Here is a 13,269-nt window from a genome sequence, read left to right as displayed (position 1 = left end):
TCTTTTTCTTCTTTCAGCTGCTCCCATTGATGATAATAAGACAAAATTGCCATTTAAGGAATCGAGGGAAATGTTTTTTTTTCTTCATAAAGCAATGTAGAAGTCACAGCCAAAATGGCAAAAAAGATGGCGCTATAGTGCCCCCTAATGGGTGGTTCCTCCCACATTTTACCAGAGTTATTGTAGGTACAGGTACTCCTCACTTAACGGCCGAGTTCCGTCCTAGGACCAGATTGTTAAGCGAATTGGTCGATAAGCAAGGACCCATATTATTACACAGTTAGAGGGCATGGCCATTGCGACGCTAGTGTAGTGAATACTGACAGACTGCAGGAACGAGACTGAGATTGAGAACAGTGATGCACGATGCAATGTATACAGCATATATAGTATACAGTGTATACAGTATATAAAGGGTAATGTGCGATGAGATGCTTGACGCTGAGACGCCGCACCGAGAGCTGGTCGTAAGTGCGAATGGTCGTTAAACATTCAGGTCATTAAGTGAGGAGTACCTGTACTTTGGTGCATATGACCATCAAATTTTATGCAGATCAGCCATTTCTAACCGTGTCATTTCATTGACCAAACAACGCCAAATCATATTTTTGACAAGTGTGAAATCTTTACACTAATGGGAATAAAGCACAACTAACCCCAAACAAAACCAAAACCAACAATACGTACAACGATACGATCCAGCCACAGCTTTAGAACGGTAAATAAAACCAAATTAATAAAATATACTGTAGATAGAAGATAGATACAAATACAAAAACATTTAGGAAAATCACCCGGGTTTCAAGGACCACACAGAATACACTGTCAATGAATGGCTACAAATAAGTATAGTTACGGTAATGTTAAGATATATTTCTACATGGAATAAACTAGTCACATGCATCCCTTTTGTTTCACTTTAATTGTATCATTATAATAAATTCCAGAGAGCAACCAGTCCATACAAAAAAGTAGGAAAATTATGGTTACAAGGCTTGATACAGAAGTGCAAAAAGTTACATCTTTAAAGCCAAGGAGACATGAGGTCTTTTTCTGACAGGTGTATGTCCACAAATGTAGGGGGAAAAAAAAGATGAATATAGTAAAACAGTATCCATCACACTAACAGTAAGTAGGCCTGTTTATAATATCCTCAACAACACTTCCAAGCATACACAAGGTGTTGTTAAAACAGGTCCATATCCATAAAATGAAGTGCTTGATGATCAGAGCCCTCAGGAAAACTTGTAGAAAAGGAGCCGTGTTTTGACCTGCAGTGCCTCTTCGTGTTCGTTTTCTTTCATCATTCATTGCACAATAATCACACCGGTTTATTACTTGTTGCGGCTGGCAATGTAAATAAATACTTGTGAGTCCATTCACTCTGGAATTGGTGATTTTCACATTCAACTTTACGTCTCTTTGGCTTCAAGAGAGACATTTTGAAGCTTGTCGTTAGCGAGCATGAGTTTCTGTGTGGCCTGCCCGTCTGCGGGTCCTGTTGCAGACAATCTACAGCGTGTCACCAAGGTGCTAAGGAAGGATGGATGGGAATGAGCCCCAAGACAAAATCACACATTTACATTTTTCATTTATATTTGACTTTAGATGTTATTTCACCGTGAACAACAAAATATATTCTAAATGTATTTTTAGTATTTTTATTTGTAAGTATGTGTCGCATAAATGTATCTATATAGACATATATATTTTTTATATTTTACAAAATATAGACTAAATGATTCAAATAAACATTGATTATATCATTTCGTTTCCAAAGTCGTAATTGAAACGCCACATTAGAATTGAAACCCTCAACTATGGCTGTCACGTGTCATTTGGCCACCAGGGGGCAATGGTGTCATATGGGTTCTCACCCGCTGGCCCTTGCCTTGCTGCTGCTTGGAATAAGGTTGTTGAAGACCTTAACCCAGAGAGACCTTATGGATTCTGTTCATTATGAGTGCTGATTATTAACACGGGTGGGAATGAAAGCGGGGTCAGTTGTGTGTGCGTTAAGAGTGTCGCTCTTGTAATTACTCACCACTGGGCTGTTCCCCGGTGCAGGCTTTCTCCTTTAACCCGGGCGTCGGCGGGGAGGACGCTGCTCCTACGATCGATTCGCAATCTCCCACCGGCCTGCGACTATATCCCTACAGTGCCCACTCTTCTTTCGTTTCACCCTTTTCTCCCAAGTGGCGGATTTGAGATTTTCGTGATAGGATGCACACATACAAAAACCCCAACCAAAAATACCCTCTCTTTTTAACCGGGTGTAATGGCCGACTGCATCTAAATTCCCATTGGGTAAAAGTGCTCAGTGACTATATACAAGGCATTCCTTGAAAAGAGGTAGAGACAATTAAGCGGTTCAAACTGTGCATATTCCTTAAATTAGAAACATATTTGATAATATTAGGTAAAAAAACAACAAAATTATTACCTTAACCTATCATATGAGACTGTGTACTTCATGTCCTCAGGTCAATTTCTGCAACCTATTATTGGAAAACATGATTATTGCTCCATCAAATAATACAGATCTACTATTCTATTTTCTTCAAACAATATATTTCTGGGTTTTTGTTTGCTTTGAAAAAGCAAATTCAACATCAACAATGGGAAATTTAGTGTAATTTAGTCAAATGCACCTTATTATTTGCAGTCCCAAGTCTGACGTTAAATCTGTTACTTTGAACATTTCACCTTTCTTAAAATATTCAACTCAGATAGCAAGTGACTAAGCCACATTTTTTGTCGATTTTCATTGATTTTCCTTATCACTGCTTTACTAGTGTCATCATACTCGCAGTGCTATCAATTGTGGTCATGTTTTGATTAAAAAAAAAAAGCATTTATTAGATTCCGAAGATGAAATCTTATGAAAATTACATAACTGATAAGCAGCATGTGAATTGATTGAAATTTCCTTTTTAAAAATGCCTCTGAAAAAACCTGTTTTTTGCATTAGTGCTGTTACAAAACCTTGAACTGTGTTACTTGATTTATTTTTTTTAAGAACCTTAATAACTTGATGTTGAAGTGTAAAACATTTTCTAGTGATTGCGATTGTGAGGGACCGAACACAGGAGTCACAGGTAGATCGAGGCAAAATTTTTCATTTATTGACCAAAAAATATAATCAACTTAAGATGGTTGCAAAACAAGTGCAGGGGGAAACATTTTCAAATGAACTAAAGTAGGATAAAAACTAAAAATGAGGTCAAAAGAACTTAAACAGGGGCTAACATAAAGACAAACGACACACCAAACGGACCTCAACGAGTGAAAGAGATGGGAACATACTGTACACCGATCAGCCACAACATTAAAACCACTGACAGAAGAAGTGAATAACATTACTCGTCTTTTTACAATGGCACTTGTCAAGGGGTGGGATATATTAGGAAGCAAGTTAACAGTCAGTTCTTGAAGTTGATGTGTTGGAAGCAGGAAAAATGGGCAAGCGTAAGCATCTGAGTGACTTTGACAAGGATCAAATTGTGATGGCTAGACGACTGGGTCAGAGCATCTCCAAAGCAGCAGGTCTTGTGGAGTGTTACCGGTATGCAGTGGTTAGTACCGACCAAAAATGATCCAAGGATGGACAACCGGTGAACTGGCGACAGGGTCATGGGCACCTATGGGCTCATTGATGCGTGTGGGGAGCGAAGGCTAACCCGTCTGGTCCGATCCCACAGAAGAGCTACTGTAGCACAAATTGCTGAAAAAATTAATGCTGCTAGGATAGAAAGGTGTCAGAACACACAGTGCTTCACAGCTTGTTGTGTATGGGGCTGTGTAGCTGCAGACCGGTCAGCGCCTATGATGACCCTGAAAGCACCTACAATGGGCATGTGAGCATCAGAACAATATTATGGATCAATGGAAGAAGGTGGCCTGGTCTGATGAATCACATTTTCTTCTACATCATGTGGATGGTCGGGGTTAGGGTCCGATCTGATCGAGCATCTGTGGGATGTGCTGAAACAACAAGCCCAATCCATTGAGGCCCCACCTCACAACTTACAGGACTGTGTTGTGGTGTCCATGCCTCGACGGGTCCGAGCTGATTTGGCGGCACAAGGGGGGGCTTCACAATATTAGTGGTTATAAGTGGTGGTTTTAATGTTGTGGCTGATTGGTGTATATAGGGACATGGCCAAACCAAAACAGACACAAGAGGGGTAAAAGAAATATCAGAAACAAAAATATCAAAAACAAAAAATAAATACTATTAAACAAGTAACTTGATAACACAAGTGCACAAGTTTAAATAAGTTCAAAATAAATCCCAAAAATATGAATCTATAAAAAGGATTATTGTTAAAGAAAATAACACCCCCCCCCCCAGTATATCAAATTGAATGGACTCCCTCACAGCATGTAAAGCCTGTGGAGTTCTTGTCATTTCCAGTGGGGAAGATGGCGCCAGGAAGGGTAACTAAAATCCCATCAATAAAATATGTATGTTATATGAAACAAAACCTATGTGCCATTATTATGTGTTTATGCTTAGTATGTGCATTGTGAATGTAGTGTGTAAAAATAAATCTATTTTAACAAACAGGGAAAATATAAAGCCTGTTAAAAGGGACTGTGGGCCTGGGAGCGTCCATCACATGGATCAATTTGCAACAGAAAATCAGAGGTCTAATTACTATCTCAAATTCTATATTGAACAGGCATCACGAATGTCATGATCCAGTGTGAATTTACATTTTTAGCATTCACATGAGGGCCACGTGTTGTTTAAGAAATGTGTCAACTTGACAGCATCAACTGATATTAACTGTTGGTAGAGGAGATGTAATGTAATGTAAGAACAAAACTGAAAATGTTCCGTCAACCTGTCTGACCTGCTTATACTTAGATTACTACAGCCTCAACTAAATGAAACTAACATTGACATCTGTAAAAAGAAAAAAAAAAACGATTGGCCAACGCAATAACATAGGCCAACCCAAATCCTTCTTCTTGCTTTGGTACCTGCTCCCACTAAAAACATCATTAAGAGGGCCAAAGGCCTTGTACTCTCCTTGCTGAGGAGTCTGTACTTTCCTTCCTGGATCCATAGTCCATAGGTATCCTGCCACTCGACTCCACAATGGCAGTTTGAAAAGTGGGACATTGATGACTTGTGCATTGTGTTTGCTTTGGGCATACTCCAGGCACTACAGTGCTTAGCGACTGGATTAGCACATCAATTAGCCTGCTATTGGATGTGCAGAGCGACGCTGATTGATTTAGATGTTGCATGATAAGTGTGCGCAAGTTGTTGCTTGCTTGGGCAACAATATTGACGCAAATCAAGGCTGAAGTCAAAGGACAGGTTCACTATTTTTCCAAAAATTGCATCCGGTTACCGTCATTTATAACCCCTTCATGGCCTAATCCCACTCAATGTTTTACCATTCAGGAATGTAGCGCTTTGCCACAGCTTCTCACTGTGCTCAAATGCAGCCCAATGAGGCAAATGTTTAAGCCTTCACAAAAAAACATGTGAAATGTGGCTTTCAAAAATTGAAACGCATATTTTTTTTGGAAGATGTCTTGAATGAACTGTACAATCACATTTGGTTTAGAACTACGTTTTGTGATTGCCATAGTACATCCAAGGCATAATGTCGGCTGCAGCAGTTGGATTTACTCTTGGAGGGGGTGTATGAAGTGGTGCAACTGTTTCTAGTGTATCACGTTAGCGTGTTAGTGCTGATACAATTTGCGGTTTACAACCATTTGTTTCAGTATAACATATACAGTATACACACTGTCCAAAAATATTGCGAGCTTCCCTTTTTCAAAAAGGAGATTCATCGTTTTATTTTAAGGCTTAAACATTACCATTCAGCGAGCTTGTGCTGTGATAAATGTGATGTATAAATGATTGGAAGAGCAATTCAATAAGCTTTTGAATGAAAAATGGCAAACCTACAGTAACCTTTAAGCTCCTCATATTCCAACACGTCAGTCAAATGCCAAAAGCTATTTTGTTTAGTAATTTAAATATACACTTGATAGCGGTCATTTTTGTCTGAGGTATGTTTGGTTTGTTCACCATAAGGTTCTGTATCTCTATCTCGATTTCAAAGTTTGGTTGTTTGGGGCAAGAGAGAGAGACACGCACGCACGCACACACACACACACACACACACACACACACACACACACACACACACACACACACACACACACACACACACACACACACACACACGTTTTTCCAAAAAAAAAAAAAAAGGTCCAGTGTGTGTGATCAAAATTCAAGATCATCAGCCCCACTGAGGCCTGATATGCATTAGCTTTATACTTTGTACTGTACTTTAGGTTGTTATATCAAGGGAACCAGATATGACAAGCACTTTTAATTTTAATTTTTTAACTTTTATTTCAGTAAAAAGATCACTGTAGTACTTTCACCTCTATCAGAGTCATTTTGTGTCAGGGTATCTGTACTTTTACTTAAGTAAGTACTTTTTTCCCCCACCACTGGTAACAATTGACACAGAAATATTAAAAAAGATGATGCAAATTAAACTTTAAAATGATCCCCATGGTGAAAGTGGCTGAAAGTGATCCCCCTTCACACAATTTTAACACACACACACACACACACACACACACACACACACACACACACACACACACACACACACCATCCAAAAATGCTGAAACTACACACTGAACATCCCACCACATCGACCTCACTGCCTTTCACCATTTCTCTTCACACTCGGCTACAGCGCCATTAGGAACCAGCCGCCGCCCCTTTTAATGTGACAACAATGAATGATACTCATACAAATGTCATAAATAACTTACAGACAGAGGCTACGGATGTGTTTAACACAGAGCATATGCTGCATAACGATGGGATGGCATGTCGCTTGTGCACTCTGGCCATTTGTCTGGAGTAGATGGCTGAGCGAGTGTGTGTGTGTGTGTGTGTGTGTGTGTGTGTGTGTGTGTGTGTAGGAGAGAGAGGTTTTTGGTAGCGTTATCTATAGAACCAGTATCAGGCCCGTGGTGGCAAAGCTGCTATGATGATTGAAAAGAAGATTGTTTCGTGTGCAAGGTATTGGTAGAACACACAAAAAATGGCAGCATTTAAGGTCATAGTCGCCTATAAAATCCCTCCCATCTCACCTTCTTTTTCCCCCCAGCTGTTCCTTATTTTCTCACAGATACTCGCAGACACAGCTAACACACGCGGACAGACACTTCCGCACACCGCCCTTCCGGTGCGTCCCTTATCAGTAATGGTGGGGGTGTCGATAAACAGAACCGTCTTCCGGGTCTGGTTATTTCCCTGGCTGCAATTAACGTCCCCATCTGCTATCCTGTGATTAACAATCTTTACCAATACATCACGATGGGCGGGAGGCTGCCTGACACATTTTATTTATTTATTATTATTATTTTTTTTTTCTCCTTCTGTGGCCTCCCCCCCTCCCGCAGCTGCAGCAGTCGCATGTACTGTAGCACACCAGTTCATGGGGGGAATCCCTCAACTGACAAAGGTGTTGGAAGAAATTACATCAAGGGATTCTCTGCAGTTTTGGGGGAAATTCGTGCTTCGTGTCTGTGGGAGTCTCTACCAACATGCACGGGTTTAGGGAGGTTAGACGGATAAATTCTGGCAGTGGGGCGCCAACATGGCGTGACTTTATTGCATTATACAAAACAAAAAGGCTCGCTGGCCAAAACTGGGAACATGAAGTAATGATAATAATTAATGCCGGTATTCCTTGGTCGCGGTCCGGTCTGCAGGCGTTGCAGCGACCTGCACCACGTGATCCCAACTGAAAGACAGCACAGCATATAAGAAAACTCTTGAACTTGAACTCTCCCAGCTGGGTCCGACCAATCAGCGCTTAAGAGGCTGATCGGGCAGACCCGGTACAGCTGCGCCGCTACGGGGTGAAGCCAGCCCTGTCATTTGAATCGATTTATATTGAAAAAGCAAATTTCCCCAAAAAAATGGGGTAGCCCCAGGGCTACTCATTTGAATCGATTTACATTGAAAAAGCAAATTTCCCCAAAAAACTGGAGTAGCCCCAGGGCTCCCCCGGACAAATTTGGGCCATTGTCAACCACCTTGTGAGGCATATAGCGGCGTTTTTACAAACTGAAAATGAGAGTTATCTTGGTCCATTGATTTATTGAAGTCAAAAATGCCAAAAGGCAGATTGTTTGTTTTCTTTCTGCTTTTTCCCACTTGTTACCAATATGGATGTATGCATATGCGGCCGCCAAGAGAAAAAGCGCTGCACGCAGGTGTTGAAAAGGTTTATTTTTAATTGAACTGATCAAAAGTTCAATCCTAACATTACAATAATAATGAATAATTATTTAAAATATATATTATTAAAAAATCTAAAAGATCTGCTGTCAGGGTCACTTTTTTCCAACCAACCAATCACAAATTGGGCCAGGTTGTCGTCTTCTCGGTGGGCCATGTTGAACTTCAAGGGAAAACCAGCCCTTTTTTTTTGTTTTGTTTTGTTTTTTTCTCCCGCATATTGGTGAATTGCCTCATAATCTTGTAAAATAAATAGCTCTCTTATGATCTATTCAATTATGTTTTTTATTTTGCAAACATTAAGTACATTTGTGTGGATTAATTAAGCATTGCGATTTGAAAAAATTATTTGCGGGCCAGATTTATCAATATATTATCACCACATAAAATTGTCTCGTGGGCCAGATGTAGCCCTGAGCCTGTAGTTTGGGACCCCTGCTCTATACCTTCCTGTTCCAAAACTGGCTGTTTTTTGTGGGAGGAGCCACCCTCCCGAGGCCTGAATTCTGTGGGCCAGTGGGGTTGAAGCACAAGTTCCGGGTTCTGTGAGTCAATGGAGTTTGAGCATGGCTTCCAGGTAACGTTGTATTTACTTCGTAACATTCACTGATTTCACCTCATCAGTCCACCAAAATCTGTTTCTGAACAAATTTGAGGCGAGAAATAAGCAATCCAGTTGCTGAATCTTCACTTATAAGCCCCTTTCTCACTTGCACTGAAAGCTATAAATCTATTGGCAATGCTCCATATTGGCATCATGTGGAAAAGGGAGCCAGTCTTGTGCTCTTGCTCTCGAAGTAGTATAATTTCTGGCAAATTGCAAGTATGGCTGTGAGTGTGGAAATGGAAGCAGTAACATTGCCATAAAGAAGTGGTGGAGCCGAATGCAAATAAAGCATAAATGATGGGTTTTTACGAATATTTATTTTCGTACAAATATTTAAAAAATATATTTGTTTTTGGGAATGAGAACAAAATATTCAGAAAAATGGAGAGTCCGAACTGTGGTGCTCTCCTTCAAAGACAAACTAAAACATGTCCAGTCTCTACGGAGACAGGTATTTTTATTCTTAAATGGTATTCTTTCTCATCTTAAAAATGTCACTCAGACCCTCGATGTGTCTTTTGCTGTTGTGGTGCGGTGCTGGGACATCGGGCACATTGCGCGCTTTGCTTGCCTGCCGGCTGCACAGCAGTGCAGAGCACGAGGAAGTGAGCGGACAGGCAGAGAGTGTAGGATAGGTTGAAAAAGATCACACTGATTTAATAACATTGCGTTAGGATTATTAGGTCCGGGGACAGGGGTTCTGTCCCCTCTCAGTCAGCGGAGGAAACCAAGACCGTCTGGAAGGGGCGGGGAGACGGGGAGCGAAGCACTGGTCTATAAACGAAACAGGTTCTGTTGCCTAGTCTCGCGTGATAAAGACACCTCTCGTGTGAGCATTACGTAATGTATCCGTGACAGTCATCTATGTGGGAACAGACTTTATACGGAACTTTTCCTTAGAAGCCAATGTTGGATATTTTTTATCCAGCAGTGTTATGGATTCCATGTGGGAAAAGGCCTTTAGATCTACAAGGCCTAATTTAAAAGGTAGTTCTGACTTTCGTTGTAGTGCTATGTACTGTTTTTATTCATTTATTTATTTATTATTATTTTTTAAAGAAAGAAACACAGCAGAAATATTTTCCAAATACTTGCATTTCCATCGTCTGCAGTTTCTTCACAGACAGTTGATATTAACTCCTCTCCTCCTTTTAAAATATTTGTTTAATGAGTTTCTCAGATGGGGGTGGTTCTAATTCTACTGAAGTCCAACATGACGTAAGGGTTGGCTGGGTTGTTTCAGGACATGTTTTCTGAAATAGACAGCTCACAAAAAACTCACTGACTTGTCTTTTTTCACAGTTTGCGTGTTAGTAGGCCCATCAGAGACCCAAATGTATGTGCATAAGCACTGAGAAAGTGAGTTTTGCATAATAGGTTCCCTATAATACTGAAATATGGGTTATAATTATAATATATAGGATCATTTTCACTCAATGATAAATTGATCAACATACCATTTTGTCAAGTCAGCAGCCAAAAGCTGATGCACTGACTACTAAACTAACTAACTACCCTTATTCCTTGAACAGATTACAAAAAGCCCCTATAGACTATAGGCCCCTGCTATGAAATTATCACAGGGTCACAGTACAGACAGGATACTTAGATTTTATTATGTTCAAAAGGTATTAAATTTTTCACAATTACAATCTTTTATTTTTCCTTTTTTCTTTCTTGGAAACTTTTGTAAACTTTTGTTTTAGGCAAAATGTGAAAGTTAGTCACAAGTAATTCCTTCAGATTTGGTTAAAAGACATGTTTAACAGTTGTTGTATGAAATCTGAATGGCTACCAGAAGGCATGCTTAAAGCGTAATTTCTCCTCTTAGGATTAAGAATGAGTACATTAGAGTGACAGCTCAGGTTGGACAGTTTGGTGAAAAAGTGAAAGAGGCAAGATTGAGATGGTTTGGACACGTGTGTAGGAGAGATGAGAGTTACATTGGGAGAAGGATGCTGAGGATGGAGCTGCCAGGCAAGAGGAAAAGGGAAAGGCCAAAGAGAAGGTTGATGGATGTGGTGAGGGAGGACATGCAGGCGGTTGGTGTAAGGGAGGAAGATGCGCAGAACAGAAGGTATCGGAGGCAGATGATTCACTGTGACCGAAAGAAGAGGAAGAAGAAGAAGAGCTTATAGAAAAATGTATTGTGGCTTACCTGTAAACCTTAAAGGTCCAGATTTCAACCACCGCTGGCTTATGATTAGATGGAACAGGAAAATTCACAACAGGTCTGCACAATATTTATTAGCTCTAGAGAGGATGTGAAACTATCTGGATACATTTGAAACTGCCTAAATGAAAACTTTGTCTTTAATGTTTAACTGCCACTGCCATAAACAGCAAAATTACATGTCATAAGCAAAAACAGTCGAGAACCTATCTGCGCATGTGTACAGATAATTAATATTATTGAACATCCACCATGACACCAAATCGTAGAGGTACCTTCAAATAGAGCAGATCCCATCTCCTCCTAGGTATCATGGTTACCTATTGAGCTGCAACAAAAGATGGCTATACAGGGATATCAATAGTTGGGGAGGCAGTGTCTGAACCCTAATCCTCTTTGTGTCAAGGTTTAGCCAGTCTTCCCAGAGATATGTAATATCTGTCCAGTTGCACAGAACCTCAATGAACCCTTTGGGAGCCACGTGGGAGAGCTGATATGTAAAAGTGCATTGTGCCCTGGGAGAGCCCTCTGTCTTCTAAAAGATGTAGGTGTCCTTTGAAGTTTATCAAGCTGAAACTCTGCCTGATTTGCCTGATTTGATATGCTGAAGGGCAAAATAAATAGTTTTGGAGTATAGGCATAGCTCATTACTAGAAGGTTGTCAGCAATATGCCACTGAGGCTGAGAACAGTGGACGATCCCTAACACCTCCATGAAGGAAAACGATTTGGAAAGCAATACATGGCCCCATCCTGGGAAGGCTAGTATCTAGCCCATAGCGGCGTCGATCTTACATGGATGCAAGCCACAGTAGTAATCTTGGAAGGCTGTGCCGCAAAACATTTCTCAAACCCTAAGTGCACTAGGGCCATGCGTCTTGATCGCTTTGCTGCAGTTGGGCTCCTTTCAGTGATATCCCTGGAACTGTCCTTAGTCCCCTGGGAACATCGTTGGACACATGGATGGCAGACTCTGCCTCAACTGTGGTGCTCAGGACCTTGGCATTTGCCGGTCTGTTGGTTTTGTAAGAGAAATGGCTGGCTGGAGTCTAAGGAGAAAGTCCTTAATCTGGGCAAATTATGAGGTCAAAGTGTCCATCTGTTATAAGTTTTCCCTTTTTTAAAAAACTTTGTTGTGTTTGGAAGCACTGTCTCTGTTGGCACCTGGGGGTGGACCTATCTACCACTGATATACCAGATGGAGGTAGCCCGAGAACAAGCTCGAGAGCCCTCCTCCTTGGCCTACCTTGATGTTTTAAGATGCTTCTCATTAGCCTGCAGACCTTGCATTAGTTCTCTGATTGCTGATCCCTCAGGTGTCCTCTTGTCCACCATGCAGTGCATTGTGGGAATGTAGTCCCTAAAGGGGATCTCAGGAACGGATGTAACATTTTAACAGATTAATATAGCGGCAAAAAAATGTTTCTTTCTTAGTTCAATTAAGTGATTGTATGTCAATTAATAGTTCAACAAAGGCTATTCATGTTTTCTTTCAGGGGTAGTTAAAATTTTACATTGATTTGGGAGCAGCTATCCTGCACAATTGTTCCCATTTCAGAGTAGTCTCTTAAATATTCACCAAAAAGATATATGCGTGCATGCACCGTCAAAATGCTTGCCAATACATTTAATTCATGTAATAATCATAAAATCATAAAACTGAAAATTTACGATTTTTATAGGAAGGCATCACAACATTTGTAATATGGGCAACAAATTAACATATTTTTTGTTCGTTTTGTCTTAAGCACTAACATTTGGTATTTGGGATTTGGCACCCCTACAATTTCTGAGTGCAATTGCACTTTTACACCACTCATAAATCATATAATAAATCTCGGCCCGGTGTCCGAAAATAATTTTACCAGACAGATTTGAACCTTATCAGTCACGTTTCAATAACAGTCTATGTTACAAACACAGATATGATGTTTACCTAGGTTACAGTGTCCCTTGCACAGACCACGGCGCTTCCCGGAGCTGTGGGCTGAGTGTTCGCGGAGCCGCTGGGAAAAAGGGCACAGGGAGGAATGGGGCCCCCTGCTAACGGTGTAGGTACCAGATGTGCTCGGCCTGGCAGATCGGCTCGCACACACAAGTCAGATGGGGAAACAAACCCCGTGGCGAAATGAAAGGTAGGCTACCTTTAATTTCGCAACAGGGTTTGTTTCCCCCTCTGACTCGTGTG

The sequence above is a fragment of the Zeus faber genome (genome assembly GCF_960531495.2).
Source record: "Zeus faber genome assembly, chromosome: 9".
In the NCBI taxonomy this organism is placed as follows: domain Eukaryota; kingdom Metazoa; phylum Chordata; class Actinopteri; order Zeiformes; family Zeidae; genus Zeus; species Zeus faber.
Note: the sequence above shows the minus strand (reverse complement) of the source record.